General features: G+C 49.5%; 1 protein-coding gene across 4 annotated transcripts in view; it reads right to left on the minus strand.

Moving 5' to 3' along the window:
* Positions 1-12,880, minus strand: part of DENND5B (DENN domain containing 5B) — a 578,042-nt gene that overhangs the window by 85,862 nt on the left and 479,300 nt on the right. The window lies entirely within an intron of this gene.

A 12,880-nucleotide genomic window follows, 5' to 3' on the forward strand; every position in this document is an offset into this window, starting at 1 on the left:
AACATACGGTGTATTCTCTTTGCGGTTAAGTAAGATCTATGTAGTATCATTGTTTGAATAAATTTAAGTTTAGCATTATGGGATTCCCGTTTGGGATGCTCTAACATGCTCGCCCAGGCTTTGTTGGTGAGTTCTGTGTTTGCATCCGCCTCCCATTTTGTTCTAAGATCAGTAAGCGCAATGGATGCTTGGGCTTTAATACCTGTGTATAACCATGTGACTAGATGGTCTCCTTCTCCCATGTAGTACAGCAAATGGACCAGTTCGTGTTATGGAGGTTCCCTGCATTGTGGCGCCCATGTCTTCCTGATATAGTGTGATACTGCTGCGTGTGTTAGATATAAGCGGTATGGTGCCCCAGTGGTCTGTATGAATGTGTTGTGATCAAGGAGGTTGCCGTCACCAAAGAACGACCCATCTTCCCCCACGCCAGTCTTCGTCCAGACATGTAGTCTGGCCTTTGTTATCACACCCCAGGGATGGGAATGCCCAGTATGGGATATAAGTTGCATAGGGGGTTTTTCCTGCAATATAAAGCTGAGCCTTTCTCCAACATTGTAATGCGGTCTTAAGTAATGGAGGCTCCTCCAAGGGGATTTTAGCTTTTGGTAGGAATAAGGAATGTAGTTTGCCCCGATCTAAGTCCCGGGGTGTATAACCTATTTCTTGTAGATTTCTACCCGCTGTCCAGTAGGACAGCCACTGGAGTTGACAGGCATAGTAATAGGCCCGGAATCGGGGCCTCCCAGGCCTCCCCTATGGGACTCTTTTTGTAATTTCCGAAGACTTACTCTCCGGCGGCCCTTACGCCATATGAGTTCTATGAGGATAGTGCTCAAGGTGCAGAAGACAGAGGGCGGGACCACCAGTGGTAAATTCACAAAAAAATATAATAAACAGGGAAGCACCACCATCTTTGATATGGCAATCCGCCCCATCACCGATAGCGGTAGGGATATCCAGAAGGCCACACTCGAGCGTAGAGCGGTGATGGCCTTTAACAGGTTGCCTTCATGTTGATCCGCCTGTGCCCTGAACTCTTGTATTCCTAAATACTTGAATGTAGCGTGTGCTACGGGTAATGTATAATTACCAAAGTGTGTTGTATCTCGGTGGATCCCGTCACGAAAATAAAAGGCATTTGATTTTTCGTGGATTGATGGCAAGGTCCGATGTACTTTTAAATGTGGGGAGAGGTGCAGCGCGACAGTCAAATCACGTAAATAAAGCAGAATATTGTTGGCATATATTGGAATTAAGTGTGCAGTTCCTTCAATGGGTATCCCCAGTTGTTTTGCTGACTGTCTCAGGGCTATCGCAAAGGGCTCCAGCGCTAGCACGAACAGCGGAGGTATCAACATTTACTTTACGGCATCTAGTAGTCCTGCAGCAGAGTATCAAAGAGATTCATCTCACCTGACCATGGGTATCCTAGTTTTCTTGTGCTTATAGTTTCCCATCCCTTGGCCTTGTTGAGGATGCCTACTGCAGACAGTGCGTCCCTGTCCCACAAAAGGTGTGTTATCTGTGACAGTTCCCTCCTATTCCAGAAACCTTGCGGTCTTCCTCCACACTGCAAAAACAGTCTGAGTGTGGGTCACTAGAGTCTTCGGGTGCCTCACTTGTAGAGTGCTGGTGGGTACCCACTTTTTCCCATGCCATGTCTATCTAGTCTTAGTGCCAGCTCGTCCTGGAGCAAGAACACAGTTAATGACCCTCTGCTGCACACCCCAGTAATATTTGTTCATACCTGGAATGGCTATGCCCCCGTCGCATACACCCCTTGTAAGTTTGCTCAATGCAATGTGTGGGGCCTTTCCGATCTACAGCAACAATGGGATGTCACCATGTTCTGATGCACAAATAGAAACTAGGGTAGGGAGATCATTTTACACATGGCTGCCCTGGCCATCAACGTGAATGGTAAGGATCTCCAGTGTTCCACATCTCCCCTAAATCTGTCCAGTGCAGGAGGCGGGCTGCAGTGTAAATTGGTGTTCGCATAACCACAGAGCTCCCAGACCAATGACATAATATCCTTCACCACCCTGCCTATGCAGACAGATTTTTGTGGTAAGAGAGCAAGGCCTTTGACTTGAACACGATGGAGTCTGTAGCGTAGTGGTCCGCTGCAGCGTTAAAGCACTGAGTACTAGCAGTTTCCTCCTAGGCTGCCGGCCCTCAAGAGACACCTGGACTTCAGCCACCTGTCCCAAATAGGTGGGTGCCCTAGCTATGTCCCTGCAGACTGGTGTCACTGTCTCCGTGTCGGGGGGTGGCATCTCGGCGACATCCTCCTCACTACCACAGGCGAGGATTGAAGCCTCTGATCTGTAAGGGAGGCCGATTTGTGCAGTATGAAGCTGTGGTGGCTGTATCAGAAAGGCTATACTGGAAGAGTGTCCTGCCTGGCACCGCTTGCACTGTGGCCCCTGGCAGGTATGACCCGGAAGGCCTTAGGAAGACCAACAGAGATAAATTGTGTAGATCTACTACAGGCCAAATTGAATCTTGGCACAGGGAGGAAATATACGGCCCGAGCAGAAGAGAACTATTGGTGCATGGGCGCTCTACCCCAGTAAACAGAATAGTCACCAAGACCCACCGCTGATGGGGTGTTATCTGCCCTAGACTGTGAGCTCCCGGGGACAGTCAGGGGGGGTGAACAATCACTCCCTCTACTGCTTTTTGCTTTGGTGGAGCTGTGGATTTCTCCCTATGGAATGAGATCCTTTTATCAGACTGTGGGTGTCGTCCTTTTTGAGGGCACTGGCGAATCTGCTTGGTGGGCATACTGCAGCCCATTACTTCAGAGGCAGCAGCACAAATACTCTACAGGCTTGGCCCGCAAGATGGTCATGGGCAAAAGAGCCTCTGAACAGGGCAAAATTTATACATTTGCTAAACCCATCCAGCTTGACAAAAAACCCACTAGGGCTGACCCTAAAGCATAAGACAAAGGCATGGAAAGGCCCTTCTCAAAAACAGAGACGCTTCTGCAGGCCATACAATTCTCTCATCTAGCACTGGAAGGGAAAATAGGCTAGATGGGAATAGGCGTGGCCTCCTCCGAAAAGACCTGCTCAATACTACAGGAATTTTGACTGAGGCAGAGAACAACATATCCTCACTGGAAGACATGGTCAAGACTATGTGCCTGGTCTTGCAGAACTTAAAAAATACCCCATGAGAAATGGCAGCCAGATTTGGTATGCGAAGTGCTGAACCAGGTGGTACAAACTGTGCTTGCATAGGTTCCCCAGAGCGCTTTGAAGGTCCTCAAACAGAAATGTTTCTGGAAACTTGACTTCGTACCTTCCGGTCTGCAGATCGGATCTGTCCATGCTTTTTAATCGAGAGGGCAGGCCACAGCGCAGATTGATTCGACTGGCGGCCTGGATCTGGGGCTCATGAACAGACTTTACAGATACTGATGGTTGCTCGGTCTGTCGGAAGGAAGGAACACACACTGGACCTTTTCGGACTCAGTCTGAATGGTCTGCATGGGCTTTTGATACTTGACTATGACATGTTACTCCCAAGTTTATCACCAAAATCAGTTTTTGCTAGTTTGTTTGGGTGCTAGCATTAAGGTGGGTGACAGATGCTTCTGGAGAGGAAGTTTAGGGTGGAATGTCAGGGGGTACTGGACTGTTCACTTGTTTTTGTTAGCTGTGTTATAAGGTTGACCTGGGCACTAGGCAGATCTGACTCCATAATCGTTTTATGTACGGATGCCATTTAACAAAACACCCGGTCAGTGCAAAATTCTTTCATGGAATGTTAATAGGCGCCCTGATAAAATGAAACAGGGGTGGTCCTGACATATGTTTAAAAACATGCACCCCAACTTTTCCTGATCTAGGAAATTTATCTTATGGATACCAGTTGCACCTTTCTGGGGAGAATTGGCTACTCGAGAATCTATCATGCAGGCTTTACTAGAGGATCCAGAGGAGTTGGGGTGATGCTGCATAGATCCTTTCCAAGACAAGGACTGATGATCTGGGTAGATTTGTCATTGTGGAGGCATCCCCATTGGTACTCTGCAGTGTTGACGTTCCGCCCTTGCTGGTGGCTGGCACACTACAGGCATTGGCAACTGAACTGCTCAAAACTTCTTGGAGGGTGGATTTTAACATACTGATTCATAGAACCCTAGACACAGGCTCACACACAGCAGACACTACACCTCAGTCCCTGGAAAAGTAAGTTGCTTCTATGGGTTTGATGTATGTATGGCGTGCCAGGCACACTGACTACCTACAACACACACATTACTCAGCTCCAAATAACTAACTCAAGGACAAAATACCCATTCATACAATTGTCATGTATTGATTGTATGACTGGTGTTCACATTCTGTTACAAGAGAGCGATCAGACAATTCCCCAATTGCAATTAGTCTAGGTGCTTCTTTAGGAGGCTCTAGGAGCATCTAGCGCATGAATGCATGGTGGCTGAGAGACACAAGTTTCACTGAATCTATTTGGGAAGCGATCGAAGAATTCTTTGATTGATAATATACTTTGTGTCTTCTCTGCTTAGCGCATGAGAAGCCATTAAAGAGGTGATACGGGGCAAGGCCCTCTCCAATGTGAGTGGTGCAGGGAGCCCATGGTCATGGAATTGGAGACACAGATCCTTACTCACAAGCATACACTGACCTCAAGTCAAGTAAAGAAAACCAGGCACTACTCGAGGAGCTATACATGACCCTCAAACATAAGCTATTAGATACGGCTAAACAGAGTTGGGCCATATCTAAGTTCTGAATAGATGAACATGGGTATCAGTGAGCAAATGTTTACATTGGTTAGTTGATGAAGGGGCTAGGATAGTCCCTTTGGTCTACCCATCTAAGGACACATGGTCTTGCAGGTCCTGGGAAGTTGCTGAAATGTTTGTTAACTACAACTCTCTACCGAGCCCTTTCAGCTTTCTGGCAGCAGACCATGCCCCACAGACGTTATACAGGTGGCGATAACAGCACAGTAATCCAGCAAGAACCTGGGGCCCAGTGGCTTTCCTGCTTAGTTTTTAAAATGGTTGTCATCGTTACTGACACCCCACCTTCTTAATCTCTGTACTTGGGTAGGTGACTCCGGAGTACTGCTGTACGATCTCTGCTGTGCAATAATTTCAGTTATTAACCCAAATAAAACACCTCATAACAGCACCACGTACTGATCTAGGTCACTCCTCAATGTAGAGGTCAAAACTTTAGCCATGTTGCTGGCTACCCAGTTGTCCTTGGTGGTGGTATTATTAGTCCATGTGGGCCGAAATGGCTTTATGCCAAATAGAAGACCGAGTTACTGTTTGTATAGGCTCCACATGGCTATGGCGCACCTGGAGGAGTTCCAAGGCCTGGTGGCACTCCTCTTAATAGGCTACAAAAAAAACATTTGATATAGTTCCCTGGCCATTGCTGTTTCAAGATCTTCATAAGATAAACACTGGCCCTACGTTTAAAGCATTGGTAGCTGCCCTTTACAGTACCCGGCGGGCAAGCATAAAGTCTATGGAGTGCTTGCATCCTCATCCCCCATTCAATGAGGCACGCGTTGAGGATGACCTCTTTCACAATTATTATTTGTGTTGGTGGTGGCGCAACTGGCAGAGTGGCTTAGACAAAATGCACAGTCACATGGCTTTCAACGGCCGGGGAGCGGAAGATAGAGAGGCATTGGATGCTGATGATATGCTTCTCTGCCTAGAGCGGCTGCAGGACACACTACCATGCCTATCACGTTAAGTCATATCAAGCATACCAAGCCATATGGGGAGGCCTCTGCATTTGCTGTGAACCAGGGTAAGTCACATTTGTACACCTAACTGGCATACAGTTCCAACACCCCCACACCCCCCGATGCACAATACAGGTTGGCAGAGACTACCGTTCAATACCTGGGAATACACGTCACTTGTGACCCTCATATAACCTGGGACAAGAATATTGCACTTATCCTGTGCTGTGCATATAGAGACTTGGAGTCATGGGCCTCACTGCCGCTAATCCTAGTGGGGAGGATGCCATTACATAAAACGGTGGTTCAGCCTATGTTCTTAAATGTTCTCCAAGATCACCCGTTCGTTGTCTCGCCTGCTTTCTTCCAAGATCTCCAGGATTTGGTAATCTGCATTGTCTGATAGGGTCTCCTTTCTTAAGTGTGCACTACCAGCACTCATGAGGGGTGTGGTGCATCGAGATCTCCGCCTATATTATTGGGCACCATTCAATATACTATTAGTGGGATCTACTTAAAACCTAATTAATACAATATCCATTCAGAAGGGCATTTACAAAAACGTATTCACTTGTTCGCACCTTATTTGCGTTGTTTACACATAACCAAGTCTACAAGGATTTACTGGGTTGCCTTTGCCTGTTCTTCTATTATTGGGTGTCACAAAGGGTGCAGCTAGGGGTCTGCCTGATTGGGGATCAACAGGACTCTTCATTACGTCTGGAATGCATTGAGGCATATGTAACCACTGTCTGCGATCGAGGTGACTGATGAAACGGGACTCCTTGCAGCAGGTGAGAACGTTTCATCCACCATCTGATGGAGTCTCTGGAAACTTGGTGGAGAGAGACACGATCTAACCAGTGGCCTGACCTCCGAGACCATTGGTCCTCGAGTGCCTGCTGTAGAGGCCTCATGTGAAGGCATGCATTGGGCACAATGTAGATGAACAAGGCCATCGATCCCAGTAGTGACGACACTTGCCTGGCTGTAGGACTTTGGGTGTCTAGCAGGGGGCGGCACTTCAGAAGCATTGATGACAACCTCTCCTCCGAAGAGGACACGCTTGCCTCTGCAGAGTCCAGGGAAGCGCCCAGATAGTGTATTTGTTGGGTGGGATTGAGGACCGACTTCTTGTAGTTGACCTGCAACTCCAAAGAATGCATCAGGTTGAGACAGTACAAGAGATGGCTCTGAAGAAGAACCGGTGTGGAGCTTTTTAGGAGCCAGTCGTCTAAGTAGGGGTAGACGAAGATCTTCCGCCTGCGGAGGAAGGCAGCCACCACCGCCATGAACTTGGAGAATGTCACTGGGGCGGATTTGAGGCCGAACGGAAGCACCCGATACTGGTAGTGGTGACGGGCTATCTGAAACCTGAGAAATTTTCGATGCTTTACTGAGACAGGTATATGAAAGTAAGCGTCCTGCAGGTCGATGGCACACATCCAGTCTCCCTGGTGAAGGTGTGGAAAGATCTGGTGCAGGGCTAGCATACAAAAATTTTCTTTCTGGTAAACCTGTTCAGCAGGCGCAGGTCGAGGATAGGTCTGTACTCTTTGGCTACTCCTCGCTTTTGGACTAGAAAGTAGCGGGAGTAGACTCCCTGATTTCTTCGCATGGGAGGGACCTCCTCTATGGCTCTTTTCGCGAGAAGGGTAGAAACTTCATCTTTCAAAAGCTGACTTTGAATTTGAGGGAGGCGCTTGAATTGCGGGGACACTTGCAGAGGAGGAGACTTGAACCTCTGTAAGTAACCATGCTGCACAATATTCAGCACCCATTTGTCTCTTGTTAAGGTCTTCCACTCTTCCAGGTGACAAGCTACACTCCCTCCCACCGGAGTGGCGAACGGTTGCGGAGGAAGCTACGACTAAAGGCTTGGGAGGCTGCTTGGAGGTGGACTGTTGCTTGTTGTTATTGCCTCTATCTCTCCCAGGGCGTCTTTGTTGGAACTGCGATCTTTGCTGGTTCTGGGAGGACCATTCAGGGGTTTGAACCCTCTGTTGGTACGAACGTTTGTCGCCCTGACGGAACAATTTCTTGAACTCCTTTCGCTTCTCAAGTCCAACAGCCTTGACAGCGTCCATCTCAGCCTTCATTTTGTTTATCTCGTCATCAGCCTGAGCCCCAAACAGATATGAGCCATTGAATGGGGGGGGGGTTCAGCATTTTCTTCTGTGCATCAGGCTTGAGGCCTGTGAGGCGCAGCCAGGCCGAGAGTCGTGAGCAGACTCCATGGGAGTAGCCATGAGCGGCAAGATCTGAAGCATCCGCTGCAGCACTTATTACTTGATTTGCTACTAGCCCTCCTTCCTGTAGAATTTCGGTGAAATCCTGACAGTCTTCTTTGGGAAGTTTCTCAGTGAAACGTGTGAGGGAGTCCCTAAGAGATCTGTCGTATCTCCCAAGAAGGGCAGAGGCACTCGCAACCTTCATTGATGACGCTGAAGTGTAGCACATCTTCCTCCCATATGAGTCCATCTGTTTGCTATCCTTCACCGGAAGCACAGAGGATGAGGTAGAAGCGGAGTGGGATTTCATGGCTGCAGCCACAATGACCAAGTCCGCTGGTGGTTCAGCCCTGAGAAACAAGGGATCCTCTGCTGGAGCATTGTATTTTTTGGCGATTCTGGATGGTATGGAACCCACAGTTGCAGGGGTGAGGAAGGTGGCCATAGCCGGTTCCAGGAATCCAGGCACCAGTGGTAGCAGCGGTCTAGGAACTGTCCGGTGATGCATGGTGTCAAAGATGACAGACGTGGGAACCACCGGGGTATGCAAAGTGATGTTGAGTTTCTTTCCACCCCTAACCAGAACACCTGTAAAGGTTGAGATGTCATCTATGGGCGACACCAGTGATGGAGGCGTTGAGGAGAAGGCCGGAGAGTAGTCCCGGACGGTCGATCTTGTAGAAGAAGACCATGTAGGTGATCTTGTGTGCCTTCTCTTATGGGGCCTGTCAATATGACGGCTGTGACGACCCCTGTACCTAGACCGACATGTAGAAGGCGATCTTGGTCTGGAAGGTATCCTTGGTCTGGAAGGTGATCGGGGCCTGGGAGGCGATCTTGGTCTCCTGGGAGGAGACTTAGAAGGTCCAGCCGAAGTGCTTGTCAGAGGAGTAGGACCAGATGGTGAATACGTGCGGGAGTACTCAGAGTCCGGACTACTGCGGCCACCTGACACATCACCTTGCGGACGTCGAGGCGACAAACTGCGGGACCTCCCCTCCGCAGGTTTGGGGGATGCTTCCGGTGAGATCTCCACAATGTGCAGTCCTTGAGACGATGACCGGTCTCCTGACGATGATCTGGACCCAGGATCTGACTGCCGCGGGGACTCTGCAATTCCTGTGACCTCTTCTCTCGACATCGAGTGCTTCGGCGTCGATGATGTCTGAGTCACGATCGGCATTGAGTGAGGTCTCGATGGTCTTGACATCGATCGCCTACGACGATGAGGTGACCTCAGCGCGACTTTCGGCGTCGAGTCGGAGTCCTCGACGTCGATCTGCGATGGCGTCTAGTCAACCTGCTATGGCGTAGAGTCATCGCCGATCTGCCATGACGTCGAGTCGACTGCGATCTTTCACAACGTCGTGTCGAAGGCGACCCTCCATGCCGCCGTGTTGATGTCGATCTCCTCGATGTCGAGTGGTGGGATCTCGATGAGCCTCTCGATGGCCGCACGCCCGCCGGAGGCGAGATGTTAGCCGTCGTTACTCTCGACGCTGACCCCCTCGAGGGTGGCGGAGAGTGTCTCGACGTCGACGCAAGCCTCGACATCGACTTAGGTCTTTCAGCACCCACAGTCTTCGATCCCGAAGTGCGGTGCATCGACGCCGACTTACTTGGATGCGGCGGAGACTCGACGTCGAGATGGTGTTCCTGAAGAGTGTCTAGGCCTCTTCGACGGCGACGGTGATCCTCTCGTCCCCTTTCTCTTCCTAGGGTCAGGAGAGGTGAAACGTCGCCGTTTTTGACCTTGCTTGCTGGAAGACGATGTCCTGGGGCCTCCATGGCCACCCACCTGATGGCTCGTCCTTTTCCAGCAGAACATGGATTTTTATGCGTTCTCTGTCGTGTAGGGTTCGCCTGGAGAACTTCTGACAATGGTGGCACTGGCCAGGATTGTGTGAGGGTGGGAGGCGCACAATAAACACAGAGTGTAGTTCTGCCAGTACCATTTTCTTGTCACAGGAAGGACACTTCCTGAATAAAACTGGCATTCTGACTGGAAAAAATTAGTGGAAGTCCACAAAAACAGTAGCAAAAGCCTTTAGAAACCAGAAAACCTTAAATTTTCTGAAAAAATCTCTTCAAAATCAGTTTTAGTCAAAAAACTGAAGAGCTCAAGCTCTAGGATCCTCTCAGAAGGAGCCGGAAAAAATAACTGACCTAAATGCCACCTGTGGTGCATCATGGGAGCAGGGGGTCTCCTACAGGTCTTAAAGGCACAGTACCCCTACTCTAATGCATTAAAGGCAAGGTGTCCGTTTTCTTTGTTTTCTTTATACTCTACTGCAGCCTACTGGCAAATGCCTGCAATTACAGGTTTTTCTATGGCAATAAAGCATTGTTGTAGTACAAATGTTTACTGCTCTCTTTCTTCCCTAGGGGTTGGGACTAGGTGCTACTATACAAGCCTATGTAATTTTGGCCACTGTGGAAATATCTTACGCTGCATGTATATAGGTTTTCACATATGCATATATAAGTATATATATATGTATTTTATACATGCTCCGGGATCCCGCACATGGGATTATTCATAGATTATGACTATTGATGAGTATCCCCTGGATGAGAACTAAACTTTACAACTCCTCGCTGCGGGAGCGAGACCTGGAGGAACACCCATCATGCCTGCGCTGGCAAACGGCGATAGGCAACCCCATCACAATGGAGGTCTGGACGGCATGCTGTCAGCTCACGGGCCGCCTCACAGCGAATTGCAACCTTAGAATTATTCATTTCAAATACCTACATCAGGTATATTGCTCCCCTTTGAAGTTATATAAATACGGCCTGAGAGAGACTGCGAACTGTGTGCGGTGTGGTGCTGCCAATGCAGATTTTTATCATGTTACGTGGCAGTGTGGTGGTGTGTTTGCCTTTTGGAATGAGATGGCTCGCATTCTGATGGAAGTAGTGCTGGAGCCGGTAGGTTGTTCGCCCGAACTGTGCCTTCTTGGTTATGTGTAATGCCTGAAACCAGCTGGCAGACGCATTGCTGCGATCTCCACGCTGTTCGCAACGAGGGCGGTGGACCAGAGATGAGGATCGAAGTCAGTCCCTACTGTAAAGCAGTTGCTTCGTGATTTGGATTATTGTAGAGATCAATTTCAGGTGTATGAGGAGGAGTTACCGGAGTCATCTCGCCCTAAGGACTTTTGGGCCCCTATCACATCCTATCTGATGTCTCACCCCGACATATTCTAAATGTGCTGTATTATGTGCGGGAGTCTTCTGATTAAATTATGATATCCCGGAATCTGAAGGATTTATATTCTTATCTCGTCTGATGTCCTGGCCATCAGGCAGATGCTTCAGGGACTGTTTTTACTGGGCGTTATTTGTATAATGTGTACAAAAGTATTATTGTACCACAGAAGAGTGGCGATAATGTATATCTGTTACCTGGGAGGGGTTGGGGGGGGTGAGATGGGGGGGGATGGGTGGGGGGGGGGATTTCATGGGTTGCTTGTGCCTGATTCTTCATGTACAGGTTAGCGTTATGGGCTGTATGCTTTGTCTTGAATGTAACCAATAAAATCTCAATACATTTTTTTTTAAAAAGGATGAGGCGTGCAGAGGCGTTCTGTATGTGTTGTAGTCGTTTCTTGAGTTTGGCTGAGGTTCCCACATAGAGGGCGTTGCCGTAGTCCAGTCTGCTGCTGATGAGAGTGACCATCCTTCTGGTTCCGGTGGGGATCCATTTGTAGATCTTGCGGAGCATGCGGAGAATGTTGAAGCAGGAGGAGATGGCGTTGACTTGCTGGGTCATTGACAGCGATGAGTCCAGGATAAACCCCAGATTGCGTGCGTGGTCGGTGGGCGTCGGTGCAGCTCCCAGCGCAGCCGGCCAACAGGAGTCGTCACAGGGGGTGGAGCAGAGGATGAGGACTGCGTCTTGGCTGAGTTCAGTTTCAGGCGGCTGATCTTCATCCATTCGGCGACATTCCTTCGTGGAGGTTGGTTTTGGCTGTGGTGGGGGCCTTGGTGAGGGAGAGGATCTGCTGTGTGTCGTTGGCGTATGAGATGATGTTGAGATCGGAAGATGTTGGCGAGCGGTGCTATGTAGACGTTGAAGAGTGCCTGGCTGAGGGATGATCCTTGGGGTACGCCGCAGATGATCTTGGTGTCTTTAGATTGGAATGGAGGGAGGAGGACACTCTGGGTTCTGCCTGTGAGGAAGGAGGTGGTCCAGTCCAGGGCTTTGTCGCGGATCCCTTCATTGTGGAGGTGTGTGTGAAGGGTGTGGTGGCTGACGGTAACGATGACGGACGAAAGGTCCAGGAGGATGAGGGCTGCTGCTTCTCCGTTGTCCAGCAGGGTCCTGATGTCATCGGTGGCGGCGATGAGGGCTGTTTTGGTTCTTTGGTTGCTGTTGAATTCGGATTGGGACGGGTCCAGGATGTTGTTCTCTTTGAGGAAGAAGGTCAGTTGCCTGTTGACAATCTTCTTGATTACTTTTGCCGCGTAGGGAGATGGGCCGGAAGTTCTTGAGGTCCTTAGGTCCGTCTTGGGTTTCTTGAGTAGATCTCGGCGTGCTTCCAGCTCTCCGGGAAGGTGGCGCTCTCGAAGAAGTTGTTGATGATTATGCGGAGATGGGGTGCGATGGTGGAGCTTGCTTTGTTGAAGATGTGGTGGGGGCAGGGGTCTGACGGTGAGCCGGAGTGGATGGTGTTTATGATTTTGATGGTGTTGTCATTGTTGACGTGGGTCCAGGAGAGCAGGGCGTTGGTGTGGCTGTGGTGCGGTGAGTCTGAGGTGTCGGTGGCTGTTGGGGGGGAGGGGGCTGCTTGTTGAAGCTGTTGTGAATGTCTGCGGTGGAACAAGGTTGTTAAGGAATCGCAGAGGTCTTGTGATGGCAGGATGTCATTGGAGTTGGAGCTGGGGTTGGAAAG

This window comes from Lissotriton helveticus, chromosome 1_1 (genome assembly GCF_964261635.1).
Source record: "Lissotriton helveticus chromosome 1_1, aLisHel1.1, whole genome shotgun sequence".
Lineage (NCBI taxonomy): Eukaryota > Metazoa > Chordata > Amphibia > Caudata > Salamandridae > Lissotriton > Lissotriton helveticus.